The 12,735-nt window shown below is 51.3% G+C and overlaps 1 pseudogene; it reads left to right on the forward strand.

Annotated features, from left to right (window-relative positions):
* Window positions 1-11,450: 11,450 nt before the first annotated feature.
* On the forward strand, window positions 11,451-12,243 carry LOC148051726 (olfactory receptor 14C36-like; annotated as a pseudogene).
* Window positions 12,244-12,735: the final 492 nt, after the last annotated feature.

Below are 12,735 nucleotides of genomic sequence, written 5' to 3' on the forward strand. Positions count from 1 at the left end.
TCCTACTAGCAATCAAAAGTTTAGTTCAGGTTAATGTTGCTACCAAGCAGGATTCTTTGAAAGTGTTCAGATACTGTGTGCTTCTCTTAAGGGACAGAGAGTCTAGAAAGGCATCATCCAACATAAACAACTGTCCTACAGATATGTGTGGAGAAGAGGTGAATTTTACTCATGAGGATTATTAACTAAGGAGTGTAAACCCTCAAATCATCATAAGGGGACTGAGGCACCTACATGCTGTAATGGATGTCATAGATCCACACGACACAGGATGAGTAAGACCACCTAAAGGAGGCATCTGGAGGGCTGGCTGGTGCTGTCAATGAAGAAAATTAAACAATATTGGAGAGTAATGAGGAAAGCCAAAGTTCTCAATCAAGAGCTTGCTGGAAAGAGCCAAAAGGAAGGCTGGGTCTGGGTGACAGCTACCCCATGCTCTGGGGGTAAGGTACGCGGTTCAGACATCTTCCCTGGCGGCTGATTCTCCGGACCTGAACCACGCAGCAGCCAGGTTTCTCAGCAGGGCTTTCCATTTCCCCTTCCAGAAATGACCATGTCTCTCCATTCAGCAATTCATGGACCCCTACCTACCAGTTGGGCAAGGACATTCAGTTGAGAGGAAGACCTCCCTGAGGCACATCTGTCCTTGAGGTCCATGGGCTTGTGCAAGGCTCAAGGTGGAGCTCCTTTGGTGCCGATATTTCTATTGCAGAGCACCCTCTGAGCACCACTGCCTGAAAAGATGATGGAATGATCATCAACATTTAAAGAAACCCTGAGCACATTTTCCATCAGCTGAAATGCCTTGAACAGTTTTCATCCATAGACAATGCTTTCCCGTGATGCCAACATGGACATTTCCAGCCCACGTACTACACTCAGGAGAAGAAATACTCATCTCCCCTGTTACACCCCTGACCCTGCTCTGCCCAGCACACTGTGTATTGACTCTCAGCACGCTTTCACATCTTTCCACATGTCCTGCTTGAACTGACCACTTCTGAAGGCATCTTTTCAGCAGGCTGCCTGGGCGTACGCATTTCCCAGTGTCCATCCAGCTTTCCTCCTCCCATTGCTCTCTACCCATTCCCACACCTCTCAGCTCCTCAGGTGCTGCCCTGAGCTTCAGGCAGTTTGAAGCTTGCCTTGTCTTTCAGCAGGCTGCCTGATGGCCTCTTGAGCCATCTCCTCACTTATGTTTCTACCTGTTTTCCCATGTATCTCACTGAAAGTGTTCCACTAAGGTTACCGACAGTGGGAAGTGGACTTCAGTGGAGGAAACTTGGACTACATCTATTATTTTTTACTGAGCTATTCTTTTCTTTTTCTTTTTTCTTTTTTCTTTTTCTTTTTTAAAAATTGGGAGGTAAGAAACATTATTCTGTGACTGTGTGCAGCTGATTCTCCAAAGAAAGCAGGTGAGAATGTGTGCAAATGAGCTGAAGCATTGAGCTACAGTCTTTAGTGGAAAGAGCTTAGAGGTGAGAAATCCTGATGCAAGTCCCAGGCGGCCACTGAGAGAAATGACTGGTGGGGGAGGGGGCAGGGGGACCAAGGATGACGATGGGACACAGGACAAAGATGGGCTGTACAGTGTCTGACAGAAATGATCTTAACTTTCCTACATCTGCAGGCTTCATCAAGAGATGCTCTGGGTCAATCTGAATTGGAGAAGGCTGGTCTTACTTGTTGTGTAAACAGAAAAATAAAGAAAACTGGAAAAAAGAAGAAAAACTGATTTATTGTGCCTTCTTATTTAAATCTTCTCTCCTTGGCTACTCTCCTGAAAGTTTTCAAAGTAGCCACAGAAGACTTGAAGAATTCGGGAAAATGATGCAGAGAGACATGGCTTGTTAGGGTGTTTTGCATGTTAATGAGCTCTCTGGTGCCAAGTTCCTGAACTGCAAAGACTGAAAGAATGAACAAGCCTCTAGAAAAGTGGAAGGCAGAAGCAAACACCAAGTTTCTGAGGGCATTGGGGGCCCCACTGAGGGCCAACACTGACAAGGCCATGAAGGCAATGAGCAGTCAACGTGTCGGTCCCTGGGGGCTCATCAAGCAGAAACTGGGAGCCACTGGTTGCAGGTGGCAAAGGCCATGTGCTGGTGGCTCTGATGGCATGTAAGCCCTTGCTGTTTGTTTATGATCAGAGTGGCCAAGCCCTGCCCCCCAGGACCTGGTAAAGGAGGTCCTTCATGCCTTGCTCAGGACTCTGCCTAGGGTCAGTGTGAGCGGGGGGGTTGTGTCCGGGGCAGGAGGCAGGAGGCAGGTTGGTGTTAGATTGGTGTTAGATTCTGTTCCTTTAATGACAAAGGTGTGGTTTTCTGGGGATGTGCCAACGCATGTGAATTCCACAAAAACCATCTGGCTTCATAGGCCTGCTAATGGCCCTCAATCACCTAAGCTGTCCCTGTCCCAGACTTGCTTGCCTCCTCAATCCCAGCACTGTACTGCACAACCTCCTTATTCTCCTAGCCTCAAATCAAACACTGAATGATTCCACTTTAGCATGACTTCCCCTTGCTCTTTCAGCTCTTCTTCTGGCCCATAACACACTTTCTATAACGCACACACCACTCTCTCCCTCCAGTCCCATTTCTCTCACAAAGGTTTCCCACCTCCCCTGCAGTAATGGGACCTCACTCCAGGAGCTTCATGCATTCTCCAGGCTCATGGATGTTTCCTGAATTCCAGGCAAGTTTGGGTAGTGAAGGAAGTGAGGAAGACAGAAAAGTCGGCTCTTGGGGCATGATGAGCAGTGTTCATCCACCCCCAGCAACGAGCACTCCCCATCTGCCAGGTTGAGGCATGCTCCCATGATGGAAAGTCCTCATATAAGCCCTGCTTTGTGCAGGGACCTTCAGTCACACTTCCGGGGCACATCCACTCCTCTTCCACCCACAGACATCAATGGCTTTCCATTTCTGGGCTCAGACATGGTTGGAAGGATTTGCTAAAGCCCTGAACCATCACCTTGCTTCTCACTGACATCCCTCCACCCTCCCTCCCATCCCTACACACTGCCAGTCACTGCCTAATTGCCAACTGGAAAGTTAAGAAGCTCTCAAGGCTTTCCATCTCGTTCTCTGGGGATGGCCATGTTTCTCCAGTCACCGTTCATGGATCCTTCAGACATCCGTTGAGGAAGCACACCAAGATGTGTGAGAGGAGGGCCTCCCTGAGGCCTCCCTGTACTCTCTGAGGTCTAAATGCTTGTGCAAGGCCTCGGGAGGAGTGTATCTGGTGCCCACATTTGTATTGCAGATGGCTTGTCTGCAACGGACCAGGAATGGAACAGAACTGGTGTCAGGACTGCCGTGGGAGGGGACACTTGGTGTCCTGGGTGGGGCTGGAGTGGAGTTAATTTTCTCCATAGCAGCCCCTACGGTGCTATGTTTTGGGGTTGTGACCAAACCAGTGTTGATAAAACACTGATGTTTTAGCTGTTGCTGAACAGCAGCTGCACAGTGCAAAGGCTTTTGCTGTTTCTCCTGCTGCCCAACCAACGAGCAGGCTGAGTGTGGGCAAGAAGCTGGGAGGGGAATCAGCCGGGACAGCTGACCCCAACTGACCAAAGGGATATCTCATACAACAGCATGTCCAGCAATAGAAGCTGTGGGAAGAAGGAGGAAGACATTTGGGACTATGGCATTCCTCTTCCCAAGTAATCCTTACTCATGATGGAGCCCTGCTTGGCTGGAAAGGACTAAACACCTGCCTGCCAATGGGAAGCAGCGAACGTATTCCTGATTTTGCTTTGGTTTTACCTATTCAGGTATCCTCTTCTTGACCCATGAGTTCCTCACTTTGCCATTCTGATTCCCTCCCCATCCCTCAGGAGAGGAGAGTGAGCGAGCACCTGGGTGGGGTCTTAGGAGCCATGTTATGGACTTATTTCTCTTTAAATTAAAAGCAATAACAGTACCTTGCTCTAAAATTTCTTCTTCTTCTTGATTATATATTTAATTTCTTTAAATTTATTCCTCTCATTCCTTCTTAAATGACAAGACAGTTGTAACATAAGAGTATTTAGATTTTGGCATGAAGTTTTTAGAACAGTGCTTTTTCTCTCATTGCTAACCCTTTCTTACCATTTCACAGTACCATCTCTCAGACAATGTTGCCCCTAATTCATTTCTGCTATCTACCTTTCATTCTTATTTCAAGCGTGTGTGTGTGTCTGTGCGAGGAGTTCATTGTTTTACAAAAAATTGTCACGGGACAGATCCTAAACTGGTGAAAAGCACAAGGCGGGCCACATTTTTATGTGGTGGACACTGACACAACACCATTATCTCCATTTTGCATCTCTGAAGACCTAACCCTTCCACAGAGTGCCTGGAAGGTCTGATGTCCCTCCATCTGCCCTGTACATCATCATTGAAGGTGAAATTACTCCAGTCAGAGGTGCTGTTTGGATTCTCCTCAGAGGCTAAACCACCACATGGGTCAGGAGATATTCCAGGATTTCTCAAGGGGCATCATATTCCTCTGGACCAAAAAGTGGAATCTCAGGGGTCAGGGCATACCAATACTTGTGTTCAGGGATCTGCTCAAATGGCCCCTCTCCATTTCTGTAATGGTGCTTCAGTTTGCTCAAGGAGTCCTTGAGTCAATCCCCATCCACTGCTGGTTGTCGTCCTCCACAGGAGGAGAACACCAGGGGCATCCCCTCAACACAGGGAACATCCCCTTAACACAGGGGGCATCCCCCAGACTCATCCTCTCTGCCTGTCTCTACAGTAGAGCCTGGTTTTTTCCATTGCAGAACCCCATGTGAGCAAGCTGTCCCACCACATCTCATTTCATCCCAAACCGTCACAGCTGTGTGACAAGCCACGGGGGTCCAGCTCCTCCTGCCTGCGACCCACCTCCTCCTGGCTGTGCACGGTTTGCCCGCAGCTGCTCAGCTGTGGCACCAGGGTGGAGCGCAGACTTCTCCCAGGGAAACCTGAGCAGTGATCCTGACCAGAAGACCACGGTACAGCCAGCGGTGCTGCGCTGCACGTACAGCCTGGCCTTCACGCCTGTGCTGTGCTGCACAGATCCCTTGGCCGCAGGACAACCTCAGCAGCTCATGTCCCAAGGGGCCTGCAGGCAGCTCCCACTCAGTACCAGCCCTTACGCCTCCTGCGTGGCCTTGTCTGTACCTAACAGTGCAGCAAGGAGTTCTCATGAGAACATCCTTTCTCTTTGACTGTAGAGATGAGGAAAAGAGGTGGTTTCATGTAAGAAAATCTACGAGGAGCTTGGATGACCAAACCAGGAGACTGTCTTCTATGGGCGGGGTCTGCATGGCATGCTGTGTGGGGGTCAGAGGCCTCTTCAATGCTACACCACTTGGGGTTCCCACCATCTAAAGGCACCTAAGATGATCTGCATGATTCTCTCATAGAATCATAGAATCGTTGAGGTTGGAAAAGACCCTTAAGGTCATTGAATCCAACCATTAACCTATGAGTGCCAAGTCAACCACTAAACCATGTCCTCAAGCACCACGTCTACCCATCATTTAAGTACCTCCAGGGATGGAGACTGAACCACTTCCCTGGGCAGCCTGTTCCAGTGCCTGACTACTCTTTCAGTGAAGAAGTTTTTCCTAATATCCAACCTAAACTTCCCCTGCCGCAGCTTGAGGCCATTTTTTCTCATCCTATCACTTGTTACTTGGGAGAAGAGACTGACCCCCACCTCGCTACAACCTCCTTTCAGGTAGTTGTAGAGAGCAATAAGGCCTCCTCTCAGTCTCCTCTTCTCCAAACTAAACAACCCTAGCTCCCTCAGCCGCTCCTCATAAGACTTGTGCTCCAGACCCTTCACCAGCTTTGTTGCCTTTCTTTGGACACACTCCAGCAGCTCGATGTCCTTCTTGTAGTGAGGGGCCCAAAGCTGAGCACAGTACTCAAGGTGCGGCCTCACCAGTGCTGAATACAGGGGCACTGTACACTCTCCTTACAGCGTTAATGCTAATGAACAGCATTTTACAAGATTCCTCACAGCGTCCGAGTGCCTTTCTTACTGGAATTAGAATGGAATTTCACCAGTTCCTCCTGGTGAAAAACACTCTCTCAGCACCCTTGGGTGCAGCCCCTCCGGTCCCATAGACTGGTAAGGGTGTAGTTTGCTCAAGTAACCCCTGCCTTGATCCTCATCCACTGCTGGTTGCTCTTCTCCAGAGTTCTGCCTCAGAGCACAAAGGTCTGGGAGACCTTGCTGGTAGCAACTGAGACAAAGAGGACGTAGAGTATCTCAGTCTACCTACACCTACTCTTACTACCTGTAGCAGTGTTCCCACAGTATTTCTGATTCTTCTGTAGCTGTTCCTGAAGTAGAAACAGCTCATCTGGGCGCCCTTGCATGCCCTTTTCAGTTTCAGTTGCGTTTTGTTAGGACCCATTGCTGTGCTTGGGGGATACTTTCTTTGAAGACAAGATGTCTCCAGGCACACGGTGAAAATGGTTCGTCTGTTCCTTGGCTGTATCATCAAGGGAGTGAGTAAAGACCCCAGTGTGATGTGCTTTGTGTTCCGGTAATGCCTGCAGCCCTTGGGAAGAGAAGGGACCTTGCCTCTCTGATGGCATCTGATGACTGATGCCTCTGACTGATGGCACACAGGCACCAAATTGCACTGCTTGCAATGCCTTCTGGGGTGTCTGTCACACACCCACCCTGAATGGGAATTGCTTTCCTGTTGGTAAATAGAACCATCATAGAATACAAGAATGGTTTGAGTTGGAAATCACTTAAAGATGATCTGGTTCCAACCCCCTTGCCATGGGCAGGGACCCCTTCCACTAGACCATGTTGCTCAAAGCCCCATCCAAGCTGGCCTTAAACACTTCCAGGGAGGGGGCATCCACAGCTTCCCTGGGCAACCTCTTCCAGTGCCTCAGCACCCTCATACAAAAGAATTTCTTCCTTGTATCTAATCTAAACCTACCCTCTTTCAGTTTAAAGCCATTACCCCTTGTCCTATCACTACATACCCTTATAAAAAGTCCCTCTCCAGCTTTCTTACAGGCCCCCTTCAGGTACTGGAAAGTCTCCGTGCGGCCTTCTCTTCTCCAAGCTGAACAACCCCAACTCTCTCAGCCTGTCTTCATAGGAGAGCTGCTCCAGCCCTCTGATCACCTTCATGGCCCTCCTCTGGACTCACTCCAACAGGTCCAGGTCCGTCTTCTATTGGGAGCTCCAGACCTGAACGCCGCACTCCGGGTGGGGTCTCATGAGAGTGAAGTAGAGGGGCAGAATCACCTCCCTCGACCTGCTGGTCATGCTTCTTTTGATGCAGCCCAGGATACGGCTGTCCTTCTGGGCTGCGAGCGCACATTGCCAGGTCATGTTGAGTTTCTGATTAACCAACACCCGCAAGTCCTTCTCCTCAGGGCTGCTCTCAATCCATTCTCTGCACAGCCTGTAGTTGTGCTTGGGATTGCCCCGACCCACGTACAGGACCTTGCACTTGGCCTTGTTGAACTTCATGACGTTCGCATGGGCCCACCTCTCCAGCCTGTCAAGGTCCCTCTGGATGGCATCCCTTCCCACCAGCGTGTCGGCTGTACCCCACAGCTTGGTGTCATCAGAAAACTTGCTAAGGGTGCACTCAATCCCACTGTCCAAGTCACTGACGAAGATGTTAAACAGCGCCAGTCCCAAGACTGAACCCTGAGGAACACCACTCGTCACTGGTCCTGTGCTGTCTCTGCAAGCCTTGGCATCTCATGGAGCTCTGTGGGCCCTGATTTAAACATTAAATTGAGTAGACACCCGGATCTCTGTAAGGCAATGTGGGGATGAACATGAGGCAACTGCCAGTAGAGTGAGTGGAGACCTAGTGAATACAGCTGATGGAGAAGAGAAAGAGAGAGCCTGAGCTCTCCCTGTGGCACATGGCTCCAGTGGTTCAGATGAATAACTCTCAAGGCTGTCCTGAACATAATAAGTGGGGGCAGGTTCAGGTGCCCTCATTGGAGCATCAGCTGTCATTTCAGTTGGCCAAAGAAAATGCCCAGCAGCCTCTAAGAGGATTCCCCCAGATGTTGGCCTGTCTCTACGAATGGCTCCATTAGAGCTTGCAGTTACCTCCACAGGTCTTTGACCACTCCTGACACCTTCAATATCACCAGGCTTTGTGTCTGAACAGCCCAGTCCTGCCCTCCATCCCCATTAACAGGCATGGGAACTGTGACAAGGAGCTCACATGCAGGTGCCTATTCTGTGCCCACCTGCACACCTGATGTAAGAGGAATCCCACGTCCTGTTGGTTTGTGTTGTGCATGGGAGGGAGCTAAGTCCCCTTCTAGCCCCAGGACTGCAAAACCACAAATGAGAAGCGTCTATTGACTCATCTGCATCCCTTCCCTCAGCAGGGGTAACGCAGATCCCTCCTTGTCACTGTCTGCTTGTCCTGTCTCATGATGGGACAAGGAAAGGTGATTCTCATGCCCAAATCTTTTCCTGATAGGAGAAATAACACTGCTGGGAATAATTGTGTCTCCCCAGCTGAGGGATGGAAAAGAAGTGTTTTCTTCAGCCTGTTTCCCAGCAGGTTCCCCTGGAGCTGCAGGGACACCTGGAGGGAGCCCAGAGGGGCAGAGAAAGTGGTGCCTTGGGCTGGGCCTCTGCTGCTGAGCTGGGCTGGGCTCCTGGCATGGAGGGAGCTGATGGCAAGCGGGCAGCGCTGCAGAAAGACAGCTCTGCCCAGGAGCAGCTCCTCTGCAAAGGGCAGCAGGGCTGAGGGCACTGTCTGCAGGCACAGAGGGGAGAGTAGCAAGGCAGAGAGAGGTTGAAGGCAGTCTGTGGTGCGAGGACACTGAGAGCCCATTGTGGGAAAATCTAAAAAGCCCTTGACACGGTAAGTCCCTGGCAGCAGGGCAGTGAAGCTGCAGTTGCGGGAGGGATCTGCAAAAGCTGCTACATCCCACAGCCTGTGGGATCTTTAAGGATGAATCTTATGGCTTCTCAAATGTAGAGTAGGAAGACATGTTCCAGAGCAGGTTTTCCATGCTGCACTATCAGAGGGACAGGGCATGATGGCTGCCTTCCTCCAGGGATGACTGCAAGGCTGTTAAGCCGGGTGCACAGCCAGGGATGCCCAGGGCTGTCCTTCAGAGCAGGGTCCCTGTGCCCCAGCGGCCTGTGTGCCAGGGTCAGTGCTCAGCCTGCCCAGGGAGCTCCCAGCAGCGCTGTGAGGAGAATCTGTGGGTGGAAGAAGGGACCCCTGGTAGGGCAGGGTCCTTCTGCTGTCGAGAGGGTGCTGCATGGGTCAGGGCTGCTCACAGCTCCAGTTCCCCCCCAGAATATTTCCTCAGGGATGTTTCAAGGAGAAGGTCCTGGCAGGGATTGCCATAAAGATAATGAAGATTTCCTCGATTTGTTTTCAATTTCCTACATGGAGTGAGGAGGATAGTGGCAAAGGGATAAATGGAAAAGGAGTGGTCAGCTTTAAAAAAGTCACAGAGACTCCTGACTGAGTGATCAGTAACTCCTGATAGGAGCCTCCTAAATTACCCTCAGCCACTGCTCTGCCTATGGACAGCACCAGCATCACCTCTGCTGGACCCATCAGGGTTCTTCTGACCTGCCCTTTTCCCCCTGTAAACAGGAACATGCGCCCAGCCAGTGCCCTGCAAACAGGCAGGTTTCTGTCGGTCCAAGGCAAGTGCACAGAGGTTGGGATGGGGTCTGTGATTGCTGAACAGGGAAAAGCCATGGGACAGGGAAACACCTCCCATGGTGAGAATCACCAGGCAGCAGGGAGATGATGAGGGAATGAGAGGAACGTAAACCCAGAAATGTTGTGGGAGGGAGAATTCAGAAATCTCCGTATGATCCCCTCCAATGCAGATGCCTTCCTCTGAGCAAGCCCCCTTGCCTCCTCTCCCACCCACCAAAGCCTCTGCCCTCAGGGCTGGGGGCTCCAAGGCGTGAACCACCTCCTCTGCAGCCAGAGCTCCAGCAGAGCCATGGTGCAGCTCTGCAGCCACGGGCCCAGTTCCCTCTGCAGAGCGCAGGGGCTGAGAGCAGCTGCCCGGCAATGGTGGTGTCTGGGAGGTGGCGTGCACAGCTGGGGAAGGGGAACGCTGTCTGAGTGCCCCAATGCCTCTGCCCTGGCCTCTCTCAGCCACACCCTCACTGTGTTTTGCCTTGTTTCTCCACTGGTCTGTGTTATTGCTATTGTTATCTTCTTGCTGCCAGACGCTCCGGCGATGGGAATTTTTAGCTGCAGAGTCGCACACTGATCTTGTGGGTCTTTTCATGCAGATGTGTCCATGGGAACAAGTGTTCCAGCTTTCCTCTAACCTGTGGGGCTGTGGGCAATGAGGTCTATGGGGCTGGAGAATAAGCTGGTTTTCCCTTAATCAGATGGTATCGTTAGGACACTTGCCTGTGTCCTTGAGAAGCTGTGCTTGAGAAGCTTTGTCCTTTCAAGCTGAGATGTCCATTAAGAATGCAAACCTGTCCCCTAGCACCCTTTTGTTATCTGAAAGCCCCATGCAGAAGTGTAGAGATGCTACAATGGAGGAAATGCTGTTGGGGTGGTGAAATGAGCCCTGTATGTCCTGGGCTAGAAGTGGGGTGCTGAGACCCTGAGAAAGGGTGAGACATTTAGTGGTCTGTGGGGGATATTTCTGTTCTCAGCAATCTCTGGTTGTTTTTCAGCGTAGCAAAACAGTGGGATCACCCTCCCTCTCATGGAGAACAAGCCCACGGCAACTGAGAACAAGACAGAGGGACAGATCAGCTCCCCTCCTTCTGCACTAAGCCCAGGCAATCCTTTTGATATCAGGACTCGCTCTGTTCTCCCTGAGTGCAGAAGAAATGCTGAAGTTTTCTGAAATCCAAGAAAACTGCCCAGGTGAGATGGGGGTGGAGCATTAAAATCCCCAAACCTCCCAAAGTGCCTTCTGTTATCCCCTTTCCTTAGCACTGGGAGTGCAGATGCTGACAGGCCCTTCTGCATTAGGACCAGTTTCATCTGACAAAGTCGAACACCAGGACTGGCCCCTGCCCCACCGTTCCCATGAACCCACTGCTGCAGAGCAGGGCTGACTCCTCAGCAGCCAGCAGGCAGAGGCCCTGCTCCTCACAGCACACTCAGCCAGAGCTGCAGCCACTGAGCTGAAGGAAGGTCTCCTGGAAAAGGAGTAAGTGGGGGGGTGGGGGATGGGGCAGAGTGTGTCAGAGTGAGGGTCTAAAAGAAAGCTTTGATTTTGCTCAGAGACATTTCCTCATCATTAACCCTTCCCGTAGGAACAGGACCCCATGCCCAGAGGCAGCAACCATCCAACACAAGCTCCATCACCCAGTTCTTCCTCCTGCAATTCACAGACACACGAGAGCTGCAGGTCTTGCACTTCTGGCTCTTCCTGGGCATCTACCTGGCTGCCCTCCTGGGCAATGGACTCATCATCACTGCCATAGCCTGCGACCACCGCTTCCACACCCCCATGTACTTCTTCCTATTCAACCTCTCTGTTCTTGACCTGGGCTCCATCTCCACCACTGTCCCCAGATCCATGGCCCATTCCCTCTGGGACACCAGGGACATCTCCTATGCAGGATGTGCTGTCCAGCTCTTTCTCTTTGCCTTCTTGGTAGTAGCAGAGTACTGTCTTCTCACCATCATGGCCTATGACCGCTACGTTGCTATCTGCAAACCCCTGCACTATGGGACCCTCCTGGGCAGCAGAGCTTGTGTCCACATGGCAGCAGCTGCCTGGGGCAGTGGGTTTCTCAATGCTCTCTTGCACACTGCCAATAAATTTTCACTCCCGCTCTGCCAAGGCAATGCTGTGGGCCAGTTCTTCTGTGAAATCCCCCAGATCCTCAAGCTCTCCTGCTCACACTCCTACCTCAGGGAGGCTGGTCTTCTTGTTGTTAGCGTCTTTGTGGGCTTTGTGTGCTTTGTTTTCATTGTGCTGTCCTATGTGCAGATCTTCAGGGCCGTGCTGAGGATCCCCTCCGAGCAGGGACGCCACAAAGCCTTTTCCACGTGCCTCCCTCACCTGGCCGTGGTCTCCCTGTTTGTCAGCACTGCCATGTTTGCTTACCTGAAGCCCCTCTCCATCTCCTCTCCATCCCTGAATCTGGTGGTGGCAGTTCTGTACTCGGTGGTGCCTCCAGCAGTGAACCCCCTCATCTACAGCATGAGGAACCAGGAGCTCAAGGAGGCACTGAAGAAGCTCATTCAATCGATAGTCGTTCAGCAGCAATAAGCTGCCCATGTCTCTTCACCAGTGATTTCCAATGTATCTGGGGAATCTCCTGTGCTTTGGATATTTTATCTGTGATAATTCTGTTTCTCCAGGAATGTCTGCATACAGTCCACTTCTCCAGAGGCATGAACCCAGTCTGTCTGACCCAAAGGTCTTTGCACATGTGCCTGGGTCAATGGTACAGTGGCCTCCCATGTCACATCTCTGTAATAAATGGGGGTTTCGTCAGTGCCGGTGTCTGGAGGTTGGGCTCTTTTTCCAAAGCTGAGGTCTGGAACAGGCTGAAGGGATTGCCCCCACAAGGCCGTGCTGCTGTTCTGGTGTTCTCCATGGGCTGAGGGCAGTAGGGCTCAGGGTAATGTGTTAGGGCATGGGACTGGAGGGAGCTTTCACTGGTGGCCTCCCTATTTGGCCACTCTTCACAGGTTTATGGCTGAGTTTTTCTGCATGGCCATTTTTGCCTCCTCCTGATGGACTCAGGGCCTGCCCTGGGGGAATGGCCAGCCCTGCTCGACCT

The sequence above is a fragment of the Nipponia nippon genome, unplaced genomic scaffold, assembly GCF_047370975.1.
Source record: "Nipponia nippon isolate SJK-2023a ecotype South Korea unplaced genomic scaffold, ASM4737097v1 scaffold_56, whole genome shotgun sequence".
Classification (NCBI taxonomy): domain Eukaryota; kingdom Metazoa; phylum Chordata; class Aves; order Pelecaniformes; family Threskiornithidae; genus Nipponia; species Nipponia nippon.